The 9,222-nt window shown below is 37.2% G+C and overlaps 1 pseudogene; it reads right to left on the bottom strand.

Annotated features, from left to right (window-relative positions):
* The window catches only part of LOC132606332 (PH, RCC1 and FYVE domains-containing protein 1-like), an 18,110-nt pseudogene extending 8,898 nt beyond the window's left edge, over nucleotides 1-9,212 (bottom strand).
* Nucleotides 9,213-9,222: the final 10 nt, after the last annotated feature.

Below are 9,222 nucleotides of genomic sequence, written 5' to 3'. Positions count from 1 at the left end.
CTGTTCTCGGATAGCACCTGCGCCAGTAGAGATTTCTCGATTGCGAAATGTATCGAAACCCTGGGTAGTAAAAAAAAGCGGGATGCTGTGTTTCCAAGATTGGATTTCATATTCGAACAAACCTCGTAATCGTAAGAAAGTGGGTTTTTTAGTTATGGGCCTAGCAAAAGAAAAATTGGGAGAGGAGTCTATAGGATCTCCCTCCCCCCCCCCCTTCAAAATCGGACGTGAAAGTTTCCTTTCATCCGGCTCAAGTAGGTACACCAAATAAGGATATAGGACCTAAGGTTCCTAAGCTATCACTTCAGCTTGATAAGGTTGCTCACTTCTCGAGGCAAGCATGTTGAACATCAAAACTTCCTCTTAAAGATGACTTGAGAAGAGAGAAGAGAGGGATGTCCAGCTCATGGACAAAAGTTCTGAACAAGGGATGATAAATAAGGAAAATCGTCTTCTGTGTTTGCAAACTTGTAAACCATCAAAAGGCACCCTACTTCAATGCAATCAAGCATTTGCACAAAGGTTTAGGAGGGACGATGTTAAAATCCTTGAAGTGTCAAGCAAATTTTTGTTGTATCCAAAGGATAGAAACCACTTCTTGTCAGGAGACAACACAAGCTTGTTGGATATGCTGAAGTCCTTTGAACTAAGTTCTTTATGAATTTAAAGAGCACTCATGGAGTGGAGTTGAATATGCAATTAGCGATGTCATCTAAACACTTGAAACAATGCTTGAGCTACATAGATTGAGTCAGTTGAAGTTGTGGGTGTTCAAAATCATCTCATGGCTCCTCTATGAATGGCTATGTTGAGAAAAGAGGACAACCTAACATTGGAGACATTACACTTTTCAGAGTTTTTGTGTAAGCTGTCTTCATAAAGGTCAAGGAATCAGGTCCCTATGACTCAGGTTAGTAGTCCTTTCAAGCATTTACATACTTTTTAATTTTGCCTAAGTGCCATGTCATCATTAATTCTCGCTTCTTTTTAAGCCAAACGTCTCTTTTCTCTGAACCGACCCGGTTGTAAAAGCCTTTTTGATCAAACCAATAGAAATTGGTTCCTTCCTCCCATATAAGCCATTTTACACTCTTCTTTCCTTTCTCTCACATAATCCCACAAACCCTTACACTCCATCAATTCCTACTCTCCTCTCCATCTCTTCGCTCAAAATAGACCATGTCTAACCTTGAGTCCTCATTTTCTGTTAGAACAGAAATCAACCCCTCTCTCACCTCCCAAAGAACCCACTCCAACAGACCCACTATCATCCTCCCCCTCTCAAAAAGGTCACATTTCTACCATCCAAAAACCCAATGTACTTTCACCTAAACCAGTTGTTCCTGGTCCCTCTAAAACTCAAGAGAAACACAAATCAAAAGTTTTTATATCTGAATCTACAAAACCCTCTTTTTCTGACAACCCCGACTCTGACATCAGTGCTAAAACTGCTACTACCTCCCAACTCTTTGGTCTTACGGAAGAAACGTTTGATAATGATGATGGGATAGAGGTGTCAAGTCAAGACAAAGGTGTTGAAATCTATAGGTTAGTAGAGGTGATGCATGAGAATGAGAAAAGCGCTTTAGAAGACAACCTCAAAAATCAGGAAATTCCAACCCCTTAACCAGTACAGAAGAAGTAGAAAGTACCATAAAGGTCGATACTGTGATTGGTAGTTGTGAAAAAGAGGTGAAGTTGTCTGTAAGGGATGTTATCTTGGATACCGAGTTTGAAATAGGAAGGGCTGTGTCAGGTGATGCAACAAATGAAAGTGAGATAGTGAAAAAATCTAATAAAAGTGGAGAAGATGTTGCGGTCAATGAGGATAGTGATATTGCTAAAGTGAGAAGTGAAAATGTGAATGTCTGTTTAGATAATGCTGGTGATAACCTTGATGACATCTTACGAAATATCGTAAGTGATATTGCTGAGAAAGAAGTGGTTGAAAGGGAATCTGAAAAAGTAAGTATAGAAGCACAAGAGAAACCTGGAGAGATTGAGAAAAAGTTGGTAGAAAATGAAGTGGAACAGAGGAACAGTGGTAAAACAGAGTATGTGGATAAGGGACCTGGTCCCGAGGAAGACTGCTTGGATCTTGTACGGGGTCTTCCATTGTTGTACCTCTGGAAGGATACCCAGGAAGAGAACCTCGTGCCTCAAAACCATCTGGGAAGGGAAATCCTACCAAGAGTAAACATATTGCCAAAAAGAAAATTTTCTCAGAGTCTAGCAAGAAACCTTCCACTATCAAACTCAGAACTCAAGCACAACCTGAGTTGACCCTTCAGACTGATGAAGAGAAGAGTCCAAAGAATAGAAGAAGATTGGTGAAAACGGCTGAATTAAGTAGGTCAAGAGACAAAGAAGAAGTGGTGAATGCAGTTGAGACTCAGAGAAAGGAAGAAGAGGAGTCTCCCCCGGAAAGAAAAAGCTCCAAAAAGAAGGTGAAGTTGCGGATTGAGAAAGATACTGCTGAATTGCACAAGTCTCAGAAAATCTCTAAATCTCCTAAGAAAAGGCAGGGCATTGAAATTGAGGAAACAGGTCCATTCAAAAGGAGAAAGGTGAAAGTCAAGAAGGGACCTGGCCCTTCACGACAGGGAGCACTTAAGAAAAATGAAGAGATTTTGAGAATTAAGAATCTGAAAGGACAGAAGGTGCTACTTGGAAGAGTGCTTGATCCTAAAGTAGTTGGGCATCAGGGATTGAATGAATTGATGTAAATCTTAAAAGCTCAACAACGGGACCATTTATTTAAAGGACCTGCTCTTGCCTATGAGAAAGAGGTAGTAGATTTCTTCGTAAATCTGCCGTACACTGACAACCATACCTTGGTCTGCAGAGTTGGAAAGGTCGATTTCACTTGGATGAAACTCAACTGGTAGAGATTCTAGGTGTTCCAACTGAAGGAATGAAAATGCTGGGAAATGACAAAAATATCAAAGCCTCAGATGATTTCAAAAATTTCATAGTCAAGATTGGAGAGCAAGTGACCACCGATACTCTGTCCAAGAAGCAAATGAAACCACAATATCAGCTTCTCTTTGAGTTGGTTAACGAGGTGGTACTGCCCAGAGCTGAGAAAAGGTGCATTGCATCTAAGAGAGATTTGTTCCTGATAGAAGTTTTGGATGAAGGACAATTAGTTAGTCTACCCTCCATCATGATTGGGAATATGATGAAAGTCGTAAATACAAAAGATGGCAAGCATGGTCTACCTTATGGTTTCCTCCTGACAAAAGTTTTTGATCACTTCAAAGTTGCTACTGGGAAAGCTACTAAAGGGATAAGGAAACAGATGTTCTCTTTGAGCACACTAGAGGAATGTGGCATTTTGCAAAAGAAAGGGGGAATAGGAAACACCTCTACTATCTCAAGTCTCATTGAAGCAAATGAGAAAATGTTAGCTAAAATGGAGAGGCTGAAGGTTGAAAATGCCTTGTTAAGAGCAGAAAATACTGAGTTGAAGGCTGGAGGACGTGGTCCTAGAGAGACTCAGACAGCAGAGGTTGCTAAGTTAAGAGGTGAAAATGAAAATTTGCAACAAAAAGTTGGACAACTTCAAGAGCAGATATTGGAAAATCACAGAGCTGCAGATGCCAGGCTAGACATGATGCTCAAAGCTCTCAACCCAATCAAACCTGCAAACACACGATCCGTCTCCCTCTATCCTTTTGGACCCCTCTTTTGTGTTTCTTTTTATTTTCTCTCTCTTGCTTAACCCTAGTCCTACTTTTGTAAAATCTCTTTTTGGCATGTAACAATGACTATGGCACTATGGCAACTTTATTTTGTATATTTATGCTTCAACTGACTGCTAAATCTCAATGACAACTGCTCTGTTTTGTGCATATGTTTTCTCCTTCATATTGTTCTGGTTGTTTCTGGTACTGATCATTCTGAGTAGCCCAAGTGGCCTTAGTTAATTTCTTTGAACTTCTTCAGGCTTGTGCTAATCTAATAACTCCTTTCGCTGATGCCAAAAGGGGGAAAATGGGGACATAAACAAATTGATGTTATAAACAAATTGATATTGCAGAGCTGTGAAAGGTTCAAACATGAAGAATGAGAGTCTATTCCGCAGGGGAACCTGGTCTCACAAGTACAACTGAGCGTTCTATGAAGAGGAACCTGTCTCTCAGGGGGAACATCAATTACAAGTTTGTCATCATCAAAAAGGGGGAAATTGATGAGTTATGCTATGTTGTCGTTTTGATGATTTGACAAACATGTTAAGGACCAGGTCCTTGATCAGGTCCCTGGGCACTGTACGAAACACGACAACTAGAAAAGTTGTGCGCACTGTTCTGACTGGCAGAACTGCAGTGGCAAGCTGGAGGTCAAACCTGTAGCTAAAGGTCAATATGAAAAGATGAAAGGTCTCTATCCATGGTCATATGCTTCTCACATGTTCCTCACTTGGCCCCCTATACATACAACATGTTGGTATTGTTTAACCTAACACTTGAAAATCTAAAAAGGCTATTTTTCTCTCAAGTGCAGCCGCCACTCCTCTCAACCTCTCAAGGTGCTCTCAAGAACAAAGCCTCAACAAGCCAAAGGACCAGACCCCTGAATTGAAGATGCTTTATGTCCTTAGGCTGTTGAGTCTTTGTTCCTTTGTTCTATAAATTGTAAACCTACTCTTCTCTTTTACGAAGCTGTTTGGAGGTTTTTGAATTCTCAAGGGCTGCTTGCAAGAAGTTTATCTTCACAAGCTTTTGAGTGGTATACTAGGCTAGAGTTAGTCTAGGTGTATTGTTTTGAATTCTCAGAAGTTGTTTGTGGCTGTTTGCCTACTTAACCTTTGAGTGGTAGACTTGTCCAGGGATAGGCAAGGTGTATTAGTTTGCTTGGCTAGAGGTAGTCAAGAGTTTCTTACAATAGGATTATTGTCAAGGAGAGGGATTAAGAGTTCAATTCCTAGGTTGCAATAGGTTGTAATCTAAACATTGCTCAGTTTAGTGAAGTTGGAAATCCTACTAGGGTAGGTCGTGATTTTTAATCCCTTGAGCAAGGAGTTTTTCACGTAAAATACCTTGCCTTATTTACTTTCCAGCATTATCTGTGAAAACAGTTCAGGGACCAGGTACCTTAGACTATTTTGGTGAACTTCTAGATCGTGAACTCAGAAAGGGTGAACTCATAGGTTTTGTCAATGATTCAAAAAGGAGTTGAGCTCCCAAGACCGATAGATATCTACACTGAGCCGTTAAAGATTGATGTCTTCCAGAACGACTTTCGGAATGACAAATCTAGTTTGAAGGGGGTGTTGGATTATTGTACTAGATTCATCCATAGTACATCAATTTTTCTTAGTTTATCAATTAGGAGATTAATATAAGATGCAGGTATAACTTTATTCATGCAATTGGGAAAATGGAAAGAATTGAATTAAATTAAGATATACGTACTAGACTAGGTACATGTTAGAAGAATACCTACAAGTACCTAGGTACTATAGCCATTTTATTAAAGAAAAGTGAGTGAAGTAATAGAATCATATTGTTGTGCACTTATCTTCAAGATAATATAATTGATTGAGAGTGCTCGTCCTTCCAAATTTCTAAATTTTTTTTTTCATTCCTTATTTATATTTATAAATCCTTTTCACTCCTTAGTTCTCTGTTACAAATTCAGTGCCATAGCCACCAGTCCGCTCAAGGATGAGAAGTATAACCTTTGGGAGTAGATTCATATTTGACAAGGCCTTGAAAAGATTGAGTTTATTCACAAAATTTCACTGATGTACTACTAAAGAACAATCTCAAATTAGTTTCTGAATAAATCAAAATCACAGGACAATATCAAAATAGCAGAAGATTGCACGGGCAAAGTGTTCCTTAATAACAAGGTGAAGCATCAAGAACCTGAGAAATTCTGCTTTTCTCAACTGAAAGTCCAAGATTATGTTTTCTCCGCATATAACCTACTGGACTACTGATGCAACTTTGCACTCCTCTTTTGCTTTTCATATTTTCCAGTCCATGACGACTCCGAGATATTACAGCTCTCAAGCCTAGAAACCACGTCGCAGCCTGCATTCTGTCCTTGCATATCTGTTATAGATATGGAGAAACCAAAGCCACAAATCCTGGTCAGATAAATAAGAGAACTAAAGACTATATATCCATGTATAGTAGCCTTCAGTTAATTTTGAGACTAATGAATAAGTTACCAGATCAAGAGTGTGGTTGCTGTTTCCATATATTAGAGAAATGCATTGACTATCCATCTCTGTCTGAAGTTGTTTCTGTTGATTTACCTTATTAACAAAATATAACATTCTTATCAACCGAAAGGAAATCATATAATGTTAACTATAGATCTCGATTAGAACCATCAGCTTATAAGTAAGACAAACTTCACTACTTACAGTGTTTTGGCCACGGATGATATCTGTGACTGCGCTTAAGCTCAGTTGGTTTTCCTTCTCCCCAGAGTACCAAATCAAAAAAAATTCATCCTGTCAACAAAGTAAAACAAAAGATTATTTAGCTGATATCTTAGCAAAAGCAGCAAAAAAACACATTTGTCTTTGGACATATTAAACATTATTCAGTAATCAGGATCAAGGAAGCACGTATAGAATTTCCACTATCACCGTTTCCTTTCAAAAGCAGACTTTTGTGAAATAGTTTCTTTAATTAAACAAAAAAGGAAAGATCAGAATGATTGGAAAAAATTCTTCTGAAAAGGAGCTTATTGTATTAATGTGTTAACTTCAAAATCCACATAATGAGTGAAAACTGAATAAGTTTAAAATTTCCAAACTGACTTTATCATGAACTTCGCATTTTCAGGAAGTTCCACAGTTATTCAGACTCCTAAACAATGGAGATAAAGAAGAGTAAGGAGAAGTTACATCTCATAAAATGAGGGAAATTTTGTAAAACAGCAGCACAACCCCAGAAAACATGACACAAGAAAAACGTACATAAGTTCTTAATGTACAGAACATGTATATTTTGCAAATTATTATTTTCAAAAACTTCACTAGAATCTAAGAGAGCTTCTAGCTGTTTGAACAAGTAGATAGATGGAAAACTGATGAAGAAATCAGCAACACACTAAAAAGCTGAGCTAATTTAAGCTAGGAACATTTCTAACCATATTGGAATAGAAAAGATAAAGATATGACTCTCAAGTTACAACCAGGACCATAAAAGATTCTAAAAACAAAAATGAGATCGAAGAGAACACAAAAAGTATATTTTTTTTAGGTGAAAAGGGAACTAAGGGCCTGTATACAGCTACAAGTAAAAACTTTACTACATTTCTGAATTTGGATACTGCAATCCTGTTAACCAAGATGTTTTAATTTTAACATGAAGTTTGTTATTTTTCCTTAAAGGGCACAAGAATTCGAACATAAATATTGGAACCCTTCACCATAACTCTCCAAAAGGATTTTTTGTTACAGTATGGTGAATCAACCCTCTAAACCAGTATCTGTGCGCTGTAAGATTGCTCAAAATAGTCTAAGGTAATCAATAGAAGGCATAATGTATGTATTGCTAATCTCAAATTTGAAAATAAGCATACTTTCTGAAAGAGATTGAGGATGAAACGGGCGTGTTAGATACACACAAAAATAAATAAATAAACAAATAACAAACCAGAAAACAAAGCAATACAAAATTAAACCACCAAGGCTTATTGTCTAATGGTACTAGTGTAAGTCTTGTGTCAGTTCTCACTGCCCCTTTTTCCCTTCCCCTTCCCTTATCGCCCAATGCAATAGAAAAAGTTCCAAGAAAAAACAACAACAACAACAACAACACAACAACATACCCAGCGTAATCCACAAGTGGGTCTGAGGAGGGTAGGATGTACGAAGACCTTACCCTACCTTTACCTTTGTTGGGTAGAAAAGTTATTTTCAATAGACCCTCCGCTCAAAAGAAGTGAAATCAAAGCAAGATTGATAGGAGAATAGCGACAGCAAAATAGCAAGCTACACAAAGTAAATGAAGCAACAGGTAATAGTACAAATTGAAGAATCGATTCCAAGAAAAAAGTAGTATAAATTTAAAAAAAAAAATCCACAAACACATTAGCTATTACAAGTGGGCTATGAGTTTTTCTTTTTTCCTGCTTAGTTTACATTTTCCCATGTGGACATGTGGTCCAATGAAAAAGGTATCAGCGTTTTTCTTCCATTCCTCAAGCCATGAAACAGCAACAACCAAAAAAAAAAACACACACACACACACAACAACATAACAAACCATCCACACCACTAGACACACAGATTTTTCCCACCGACATTCCATGAGAAAATTATGTTATAAAATATAATTTTCTCACCTCATTATCACCATACCAGTTCACTGAAAAACACACGGTGAAAAACATGTTCCTATTAAAATGACGGGAACTTCGTAATTTGTTCGTGTGAAAATACTATTATTCTTTCTTTTCTCCTTTCTTTTCTCGCTGATTCAATCAAAATAACCACTAAATATTTTTCAGTGGAAAAATAGTTAAGTGCCAGAATTGCAGAAATGGAAGTAAGAAAGAGTGTAGAATCCAAAACTGAGGGGACAAAAACTCATATGAGTAAAGAGAAAAAGTAGAAACCTGTTCAACAGCTCTATCAGAAGTGACAATGGACAAATGCTCGTCACCCATTTTTTCACAAAATCACATGTAAGTTAAAGAACAGAACAAGAATAAAAGAGGAATTTCCAGTTGAACAAGAATTAGTATTTGTCAGAGAGATTATTATAAAATGAAATACGTTTTACTTTTCTTGGTTAAAATTCTAGTCTTATATGATGACTCTTCGTGTCTTGGGGAGAGAGAATTGTGCTAGTGCACGTGTGCAGAGTACAGAAATAAATTTTCCATAAATACATGCAATCTTTATAATTTCTTAATTAAGAAATAGTGTAATCACAACCATAACATGATATGGCCTTTTCCTTTTTTTTTTTCTTTTTTTTTTTTTTTTTTTTTTTTTTTTTATATGAGTATTTTCTTCCCTATTTTCTAAGTTTTGTTTTTTCCTCAAATCATGCAAAGTCTTGCTCTTTTTAACTCCAGCACTACCTAGATTATCTTTCCTTTTACCTTTTCGTTAAAGAAAAGATTTAAGATCTTCTTATATTTCCTCCATCTTAAGCGTCTTAATTTAACTACATACAAAATTTAAGAAATAGAGAGACTTTTATAGAACAGAATAAAGAGGCAGGTAAAACACTTAAAATGGGACGG

The sequence above is a fragment of the Lycium barbarum genome, chromosome 8 (assembly GCF_019175385.1).
Source record: "Lycium barbarum isolate Lr01 chromosome 8, ASM1917538v2, whole genome shotgun sequence".
Classification (NCBI taxonomy): Eukaryota; Viridiplantae; Streptophyta; class Magnoliopsida; order Solanales; family Solanaceae; genus Lycium; species Lycium barbarum.
Note: the sequence above shows the minus strand (reverse complement) of the source record. Positions and strands in the feature narration are given on the sequence as shown.